The sequence below is a fragment of the Vicia villosa genome, linkage group LG2 (genome assembly GCF_029867415.1).
Source record: "Vicia villosa cultivar HV-30 ecotype Madison, WI linkage group LG2, Vvil1.0, whole genome shotgun sequence".
NCBI classification, from domain to species: Eukaryota; Viridiplantae; Streptophyta; class Magnoliopsida; order Fabales; family Fabaceae; genus Vicia; species Vicia villosa.
Genome location: NC_081181.1, coordinates 193,210,002 through 193,220,726, shown reverse-complemented (window position 1 = coordinate 193,220,726; position 10,725 = coordinate 193,210,002). Strand labels below are relative to the sequence as shown.

The following is a 10,725-nucleotide window of genomic DNA, read 5'->3' as shown; positions in this document are numbered from 1 at the left end:
AATGGGTTTATGTTTACTATCTTTAATTAGCATTTTAATTAGTTGTATTCTATATGTTTATGAAGGCTTTTCCCTTTCATCACTTGGTTTTTAGATGTGAAAAGCTGGTTTAATTTGCAACTTATCATTTTCTTTATAAATGTGAAATTTATTTACTCGTTTTTAGTTTAATATATGTTGTTGTTTCTTAATTTTTTTATTGGATTACTATAGTATCTATAGCTGGTGTGAAAATAATATTATGTATAAATTATTTTGATGTTGTCTCTGTGATTATATTATTGATATGGTTTGGTAGTAAATATATGTTACGTAGAATCTTGAATTGATTACTATATTTTTTTTCCTTTCAATAAATATTTATTTAAGTATGTGTTCCAATAGATCCATAAAAAAAATTGTTTTCATACTAAAAGAGAAATGATTTCATATATTTTATGGAAATTTTTTTTTATAAATTATAACAACTTTTAAACATATATGAATACATACAAAAATTTACACAAATACTTATATTAAAAAATCAATTCAGATTATCTATAAGTAGTTACTCCATTTCCAAATGCATTCATATACACAATTAATTCCTTGTCATATATAAGCACTTAACATAATCTAGTTTACGGGGATCAATTTGTTATTCTCGGCAAGTATTCCAAAGGCAGTGAAAACGTATTAATAAAATATATGTTCATTATCCATTAATGGCTATTACAAGTAAACTTCAAGTTTCAAGGGATAAAAGTTACTCATATTATTAATAAGTTGGTGAATAGTCTTTCCATTACAAATCAATTATGTAAGAATGAATTAGAGCGAGTCCAAATTCATCTAATATTATATCAACATCGTCAAATCAATGGAATTGCGCTCTAAATGTCAAATCTTAAACATGAAAGGTGTGAGTTAAGAGTGTGATATTTTATAAAATATGACGAAAACATGTGTTTAAAAGGTGGGTATAGTCTTTATTCTATAAGTGGTAAGATTGAGTTTGATTTAACTCAAATTTTAAGATATAATAGTTGTTAACTCACTTACTTTCTAATTTTGATTGATAATTAAAAATAAATTATTATCAAAATATAAAAAGAATAAAGCGCATAACATTTCTCTTTTTTCCTTTTTGAGCAGACGATTTCGTGCACATAAGTTCTCCTGAACATTCAGATTAATCTAATGGATGATTGTGATCCACGTCTCATTTCATATTTTCAATTGTTAACTGCTTCTCCTATTTAAGAGAGAAAGCGCGTCACTTTTCAAGGATTCAAATTCATTTTGAATCTCATACTAATTTAAAAGTCAGAGTGTTAACTTTGTAACTTAATCCCCTCGTTATCAAATTGAAAACTCATATTTATCACAACAGATTCTACTTCTCTATTCACCGATCGATGCTAGTTTCTCTAACGGAACAAAGATCATTAGATAAGTGCCGGACCTCAATTGTAAGACCTACAAATTTGACAATGTGAAATTTGAACAGATAATACATGCAAACATAAATATCAATTGAACATTACTAATTGAAATCAAACATAAAGTGTTTCCCTTATACAAAAACCATGAATGGGTGTTTTGAAAATAACAAACATAAACATAAACTCACACTTTATATATAGTACTAGTACTAAATTATTTATGTGAAACGTTTATTCTGTCAATAGGGCATTATTGTTACAAGTTCCAACACAAACCTCATTATGGTGACTGTACAAATAAAAATGTCGTATTGGGGCCACTAGATTTAAAAGTTAAGATGATCAAATCGCAATGCAATGAGTTTGTATTACATAGTTTTGTCATTTGTTTGACTAGCCTCTTCACCATATTAGGTACTTGGAAAACGATGTGAGAAATTTAGAACAATCACGAAACATACCAATCATATCGTCTCTTTACTATTTGCTGATTTAACCTCCCAAACGACACTTTGCACGGAGGTACATATACATACATCTATAATTACACTTCATTATATATTTTTGTCATTTTATTTTTGACTGGTGAGTTCGAGAAAGAGTCAGAAGAAATAACAAAAAAATATTAAGATTTTTTTATATAATTATTCTTTCATTAAAACTAATTTTTTTCAATAACAATTTTCTTAATTAAAGATTAATTTAGCAGAATTTTCTTTATAAATTATCTCTAGTTGAGAGTTAATCTTCAAACACAATATTATAATCTAATTTTAAGAAGATATCCGAACTCAATTATAAGTGAGTGGTTTATCATTAGTCACAAAACCTAACTATAAACTCATAAAGATAACAACTCAAGCCATGTGATTCTAAGTGGGGAAGTGTTCATTTCATCCTGAGTGTATCTAACACCGTGTTCTGGAGCTTGAATTTTTTCAAGAATATTTAATTTTGTTTAAAAAACTCAACTACTAGTTAGGACTAGCCTATATGAATTATGGATAAAGTTTGATTTTCATAACTATAAATTTTAAAAATTACAAGTATTTCACTCAAAAGAAATATATTTATTCTATTTTATTATATTGAAATCTTCTATAATTGGCAAAGTATAATATTTAAAAAAAAACATCAAAATATATTGTGCAAAATATAATATTTAAAAAAAAAACATCAAAAGAACGCAACCAATTTTTAGAAAGGAAAAAAAACAATGTGTAAAAATTAATAAAAATATTATACTATAAAAAAAAAGAAGAAAGAAACAAAAAGCTGCACGTTATGATGATGATATCTAGCTCCAGAAGAATATCTCAGAGGAAGCCAAACAGAGATTTGATTTCATTAAAAGCGTTGCATGATTTTGGTACTCCAGTTTGATGGCATCCAGTACTCTTTGTATACAATCACAAACATGGCCATGTGAAGTTGTGAACTGTGCCAACCTTCACTTCTCATAGGATATGGCCCCAATTCATTAGTAGTACTTTACATTATTTCTTTTTATTTTCAACACTGTTGGCAGCTAAATAATTAACAATAATGTGACAAAAAAACATGGGTATGATGAAAGTTTGTTAGATGGGTTGATTATTAACAAAATCGTTTTTTTTAAGGTGTAAGGTAAACTACCGCATAAAATTTTAAAAAATTCACTAATAAACCATAATATTAAACCATATATTTAAATAGTCTTTTTATTTTCAAAGTTTTAACAACCATATTATTTTTCAACATTGTAGGCAAACCTTGAAATTAGTTTAGATCTTACTCATAGTTCTCTGGAATGCTTTGAGGTGATGAAAACATATCATTCTATTTAAGGAATGTCATCATGCACATTTGACGCTCAGATATTGTCGGGAACATATAAGCTTATCAGATTTGGGGAAAAGACATCTCTCTCAAGTCCCCACTTTATAACATACTAATAGAAATTAAATTGAAATCTAAAACCATGTTAATTCACTCACACATGAATTCATTGCTTACGTTCTATCATTTCCATCCATGACTCTATCTCATCCCATGTCACTTCATTTTCTTCTTTATTCAACTATTTTGTCTTTTTCCAATCATGTCAAAAAAATTGATAGATTTTTTAATTTAGTTCTTTAGATTATATACATTCAACAAATAAAGCCTAATATTAATAGTATATTTTAAACTAAATCCATGAATAATTATCCCTTTTGCATATGTTTTTAGTACGTTTCATAACATCACTTCTTTCACTGATATCCTGTGAAAGTCATGTAGTTGATGTCAACTATTTTCATGTCTATTTGTACATTGCAGGGGTTGTGTGGCTTTCCAAGATGAATGTTGAAAGCAGCAACCTGCATGTGCAGGTGGTACGTGCTCATCATGATTCATGAAAATGTAGAAGAAACATATGTTTCTATTTTATTTTATGAAGAAAAAAATTAGACATATTACTTCTCCACCAGGGACAAAAGAGTTGAGATTATCTTAATATAGATTATCTTTCATATTATACCCTTCTAATTTATCAAAAAAATATAAATTTAAAGTGAAGGAATAATGCCCCATTACAAAATCAGGTAGCACTTGCAAAGAAAATAACATCTACCTCACGCCAAATGGACTAGTAGAGGTTCTTCCATGAAGTGTCTATTACAAAAACTATTATGCTCCAGTAGGCCAACTCTTAGGAGATTATTATACCCTTTTAGCAAGACATCCTGATAAATATCCTGATAATATGTGGACACAATTTAGATAGTAAATGCTATTGTGTTGTCTGTTGTTTAATTAAAAAAAAGAAAACATAATTCGTTTAAAAGGGAATAAAAAAGATACAAGATGTATCAGCAAAAACAAACACTTTTGCAACGAAACTAAATGCCAGCCAGCAAAAGCAAAAAACCAACACCATGAGTAACAGTACAAATTCTTCCCCATACCTGAGAAAACCAACCACCCACTGACAACACAACAAGACAGTAAAAATGAATCTCAATTCAAAAGGCTAGACAACCGCAAGAAGAATCAAAAGGCCTGGCCCTTTCCACCAGTTTTTTTATAAGTTAAAATTTTAAATTATTAATGAATTTATAGGACTATATAAGTATATATGTCATGCATACAAGTCGATACTACCTACGCAAAACAATGAGTTCACGTAAAAACTCAAATTTGACAACTTTGAGCTCAATTCTCATGAGAATGGAGTGTAAAACACCCTTTTCTGTACTCAAAAATTCGTGATGTAGGCAACTTATATGTCTACCTAATTGTTCTTCCATAAAGTCTTTGTATATCTATCTGACTAGAGGATCATATAGTAGTGCTAAAATACATATTTCCAACCTGTATCTTAGGAATACCCAATACCATGAAATCAACTAATTTAAAGATAGCAAATCGTGAAGGCTTAACTTGGTAAGACAATTTTCGTACAGCTCACAAGAATTATATTGTATAGATCCCTCCTTCATGATCCTCCTTCATGATCCTGATTTCTTAGGCTTTGTTTACTAATTTAGAGGGAAAGGGAAGCATGCATAGTAGTCCCCACTTCCCACACACTTTAGAATAGTAAAATTGTAAGACGTGAAATAGTAACATGAAATGTAAGATTCTACAAAATTCATATAACTCATATTATGTATATACACTAGCACTCATGCGTAAATTTATATTAGTAAGGGAGAGTAAACCTTTGGATATAAATACTTAATTAAACTTAGAGCCATAGCTATAAGGAAGTTAGTAAATAATGTCTAAAATAACCAGTACCTAATAATTTCATAAGTCATGAAGAAAGCAACTTTAGCTAGGCTTGCTTAAATCACCAATTACAGCAGCAAAACTAGGCATTCTAGTGAAACGTGAAGAATTCAACAACAAAAACAGTACACAAGTAGGGGCTTCTGGTAAAGAGAAACAGAGCACAAAGCAGCAGAACTCAATAGCAATAACCATGGTTGTCATGATCGCGCTATAACTTCTGAGATCATACGATCTCGCATGCCTGCAACCGTCCATCGAGTAAGATGGTGCAAAGATCATGGAAGAAGCAGGCGCGGTTAATGCATCGTGGGATCATGAGATCCACACGATCCACTTTATGGCCTCAACCTCTTTTGACTCGGCCATAAAACACTAGAATTCGACCCATTCTTTCGGAATTTGACCCAATTTCTTTGGAGGCTGCGTACGTAAAGGTTAGGGCATTGGGACTTGCTGCATTTTAAATGAACATTTGAGAATTGGAAAGGTGAAAGCTGCGCAGCCGCATTGGAAATTTCTAATCATTTACTATTCATTCAATATGAATAAGTTCTTATTCAATAAGAATCTATTCTTTTCCTTCTTTTATTCCTTCAATAAATTCAGATGACTTTCTTCAACTATCCTCATCTTTACTATTGCAATTCATATCTTCTCTCATCTGCCCTGCAATTCATCTTTCATTCTCCCGCAATTTATTTTCATTATGTTTGAGTTGAGATGATATGTTTAGATGATTAATGAAACAATTACGTTTTCAGCTAATGTTTGGGAGTTTGAGAAAATTATGTTTTTTAGATGAATGTTGGCTACTTAAGAGTAAATTAATGAGAATTTTCTGATAAGGTTTTTTTCCTAGTTATTTATGTAATTTTGTTTATTTTGTGAGATCGCGTGACTCTTGTTACGATCCTACGATTTACACTTTTTCCATATCCAAACGATCTTTAGTTGGATCCCAATACATTTCACAAAAAGAAAAAAGAGCACTTTGGTTTCTAAAACAGAGTACAAGAGAGGATGAGTTCTGGTCACATAAACAGTGCACAGCACCAGAGAGGGTTTTGGTTTGAAAAAAAGGAGCATGTGAAGGCTAAATTTTGGTTACAAAAACAGAGCACAAGAAGGATGAGTTTTGGTTGCAAAAACAGAGCACAAGAGAGGGTGAGTTATGCTTGCAAAAACAGATCATGACAGACTCAGTCATGAGACAATTAGAATAGGGTTTTTAGAAAGTGAAATGACACAATGGATCCCAATAAATAAAGCAGAAACTGTTCACATTGCTAAACAAGGTCAGAATACACCCACAAAAGCTTCAAAAAAAAAAAACTAAGGCGTCTGGTTCTGACTCGGATACTTAAATAAATAAATAAACGTGATTGCACAACTTGATGTTTTTCTGCGGCAATTTTTCGCGATTGGGATTGCGGTTCTGAGTACACTACACAATCACTCAAAACCCTTAAAAACAGAGCACATGAATACACTCTCTATGCAAACGCAATGTTAATGTTGAGGAGAGATCTAATTTCAGTAGACTAGGGTTTATGTTTTCATTAATAATTATGTGAGATTGGGTAGCTTTGCGTTTGGCAAGTTGAAAATCATAGAAACTGAAATCCGGTCCAATGAGAAGTGTTCCTGCATATTTAAAGCCAGGTTTACATGGATACCAACCCAATCGGGTAATGTGGGTTCGGTAAGGCTAGGTTAAGCAGGTCAGCCCAACCAACGAGAATCCCTTATTAGGGGTTAGTAATTCGGGATTGTAGGCGTTGACCGTTGTCATACATCAATAAATGAACTCAATATTTACATACAAGGAAATCTCCTGATTTTGCATCAAAACTTTTGTCTGAACCCAAAATTATCAAATTCCCAAAAGATATCTCAGCAAGATATTTATTTTGACAACTTAAAATCATAAAGCCCAGAAATTAAACTCACTCCAGCAAGGTTGAGGTTTGGACCAAGTAGATCTTCTTATACTCATTCAGCAAGAAAATGGAAGAATGGGGAATCCGTTATACTAAATTGAGCTTGATTAAAAAAAAAACATCTAGATTACAGCTTTATCTTTTGTGGCTTACTACGTCTAACCTGATGCAACCATTCTAATCAGATTATCTTCATGTTATTTAACGTTCCTATAACACAGATCAACAGAACGTTCCAATAATACAGATCAACAGACAATAGATCTGTGTCTAAGCAACAACTTCTCAATCCTTATTCTGATACCAAACAACAAAATAGTAATCGACATAAGTAAAGATCTACGTCAAATCAGTCTTGGTCCAATCTTTCTGCAGGTTTAGAATGAAGATGGTGGGAATGTGGGATTGTATATTTGAATCAATAAACTTGAATAAATAGCAAATACATAGGGAAGAGATAAAGCTTTAAACATCAGTTGACAAACTAGCATACAGAAATACAGAAATGTAATCAACCGTAAATATTTTTCTGTAGTGTTTCAGGGGAAGGGTTTAGTAAAAATGATGTGCAAGTCAGACAGTTATATAGCCAAAACACAACCCAGTAGAGAGAATAAGAGGAGGAACAGGAACCTTTGTTTCGCAGAATATAGGAAAAGAAACAAGTGAATGAGAATTGGTAGTTTAATTTACTGCATATTGGATGATCAAAAGTGATCGCTGACCGACATAATTCTTAACTTGCATTTAGAGGTTAAAGTGACATTGAACAGGCAAATTTTAAACAATAACAAGTGCAAGGAAAATATCTGTTCGAGACATTCAGCACCATACAAAACTTTTTTTTTTAGTTGCACAAGAGCTTGCAGTTTTTGGCTTCCAAAATTTTGGTAAACATGATCCCAAATTCCTTTTGATATTTAAAATTTTGAAGAGAACCTCAGAGTAACCCTTCCCTTTCCAACCGATGGCCATAAGTCAAACTCCGAAGTCTCAACCTATAGAAAACCATATATATATATTTGATGCATCAAGCTAATACTTTGGAGAAACATTACCTACCCAACCTAAGTTATGGTATTAATTTCATATGGCATATTGATATTTGAACATTTTAACACGATCTACAATAATTTCTAAATAACTACCTCTAGTCATTCGGAGAAAACAATAAAACCATGTCACATTCCACTCCTGTACTATAAACAAACATCGCTGTCCATTTGAGGAACAGTAATGTACTGTGTATATAATCTGAAGTAGTTTTTAAGCCCAACATTACATCTGATCTTTCATATCCAACAACTAAAGTGAGATTTAACAAACAATTCTGAATATTATACTCAAGTAATAAAGTCTAGTTAAGTTTTTGTGTAATTTTATCATATTAATAATAAGCAATTACAATTTATTAACAAATTGTAAGTCTTCTTCCACCATACTACGCTTTCTGCAGTGGTTTTATAAGAAGGTCCATATCACAACTGCAAACTGCGGGACTGTGATTATAAACCTTTCTTTCAATACAATCCCAAAAAATTCACAAGCGTCTATAGCACTGACACCTCTAAAAAAATATGTGTTTGTGTTAGTAATTGTGTCCGACACCAACATTTATGATTACGTTTAATTTATTCATTTTTTTCAAATTATTATCATTGCCAATGTGTCAGTTTCTCGTGTTTCTGGTTTCCGTGCTTCATATCTCGCAAGTCTCACATAACATAACTATCCATTTCCAATCAAACAACAAATCACAAGCATCCAGAACTTGATCTAACCAATGTCTCAAATTCAAATTCAAAGTTAAGAGGACAAATCACAACTACCCAAATCACTTAATTTGATTCAAAATCATCTTCTTACAAGTTACAACTTACGACCACCAATCAAGTCAAAACATCGATCATATATGAATATAAGCATTCCAAATACAACAGCCAAAAACAATAACAACAAGGAAACTACAAAACCCTAACCTTATTTGAGAGCTTTATGAACACCAACAGAATCCGACGAATTACTGATCTCCGCGACTACCTTGACTCCTGGCTGCTTCTCCTGTTGTTCGATGATTGACTTACTTTCGAACTCACGCCATTTGTTAATTGCGACGGTGCAAGCCACTGAAACCGTTTGTAATAGCGATGAAATTCGATACGAGTTGAGAATGAATAAGAAAGAGATCGGAAATTGGATTACCTGCGGCGCCGACGAAGTAGACGAGACGCGTGAGTTTTGGTCCGGGAGGACCTGAGAATTCTTCGCCTGTCATGTATTCCGCCGGTGAGTAGTTCCTTTTCCCTTCTCCGGTTAGTCACTATCTTCGCTGTGTTCGGGTTCAACTTCAACCCTGGTTGAAGCAACTCAACGTTTCTATGTGGAATTTCGTAAAAAAAAAAAAATTTTTTGAGAGAAAAAAAAAAGTTTACAAGTATTTTTTATTTCATCGTATTTTCTTTTTCTTTTTTAGTAGTGCAATACTACTACAAACAACATATGTATAGCCATGAGAACAAAATTCATATTCACCTAATCTCGTCTCATAGTTGACGGGGAGAAACTCGTTTTGATTGAGTTTGAATTCGAATTTTAATTGTTCCCGACTACAAAATATGATGATGGGTCGGATAACGAGGACGCTGGTATCTATCCCGAACTCGTCACATTTATTTCATTATATACATTATTATTTATTTTTACAATTTAGAATATTAAATATGTAACCTTTCTGATTTATATTTATTACTCTCTCTGTCTCAAAATAAGTGTCTTCTTAGCCTAAAAAATGTCCCAAAATAAGTGTCGTTTTACTTTCTCAATGCAACATTATTTCTGAACACATTAAATCTCACTTTACATTTATGATAATGCATGTGTAACCAATAACAATTAAGGATAATTTTGTAAAAATGTTACTCCCTCTATCCTAAAGTAAGAGTCATAGTTGACACTTTCACACAGATTAAGAAAATGTAATAAATGAAAGAGAGTGAATGACAATTTTTTACCAAATTATCATTATTTTTTCCCACGCCTCTTTATATCAATCCCATCTCGTCTCTCTCAGTCTTCAAGTGTTTCTCCGTCTAGTCTCACTCTCATCCACCAAATTAACTTTTTAAAATTCAAATTTTTTTATAATAACAAAAATCAATAATTAAATTAAATTGTTGACTATTTTAATAATAATAATAATACTTGTCATTTTTATTTAATCTTTATTTTAAAAAAAATAATAATTATAATAAATTTTCTATTTTAAATTTCAAAAAAGTAAATGAATGATAAAATTATTAAAAATAAAGATAATAGGTCAAGGTTGGGGTGGATGCGGGGCGGTACTAACATCCCCCGCCCTCGTTTTAAAACTTGGATTTTACCCGTACTCGCCTCAAATTAAATCGGTTTTTCCTTGCTAAATTCGAGGTTGGACGATCGGGTTTAGGAGGTGCCAAATTTTTTTGTCATGCCCACTTTGCACGTTATTGTTCTTTTTTAGTTGATATATCGAAATTAAAATTATTTTAGGCTGTTCACAAGGTTCATAAAAAGAATGTCCAATTACAAAATGACAAAGTTGCTAAATGTGGAGCAAGTAT

General features: G+C 31.6%; 1 long non-coding RNA gene across 1 annotated transcript; it reads right to left on the bottom strand.

The window, feature by feature from the left end:
• Positions 1–2,655: 2,655 nt before the first annotated feature.
• On the bottom strand, positions 2,656–9,547 carry LOC131653414 (uncharacterized). Its single transcript, XR_009299077.1, has 3 exons — positions 9,326–9,547; positions 9,103–9,249; positions 2,656–4,144 (listed from the first exon to the last, which is right to left on the bottom strand). It is a non-coding gene; the product is annotated as an uncharacterized LOC131653414 (long non-coding RNA).
• Between the last annotated feature and the right edge of the window lie 1,178 nt (positions 9,548–10,725).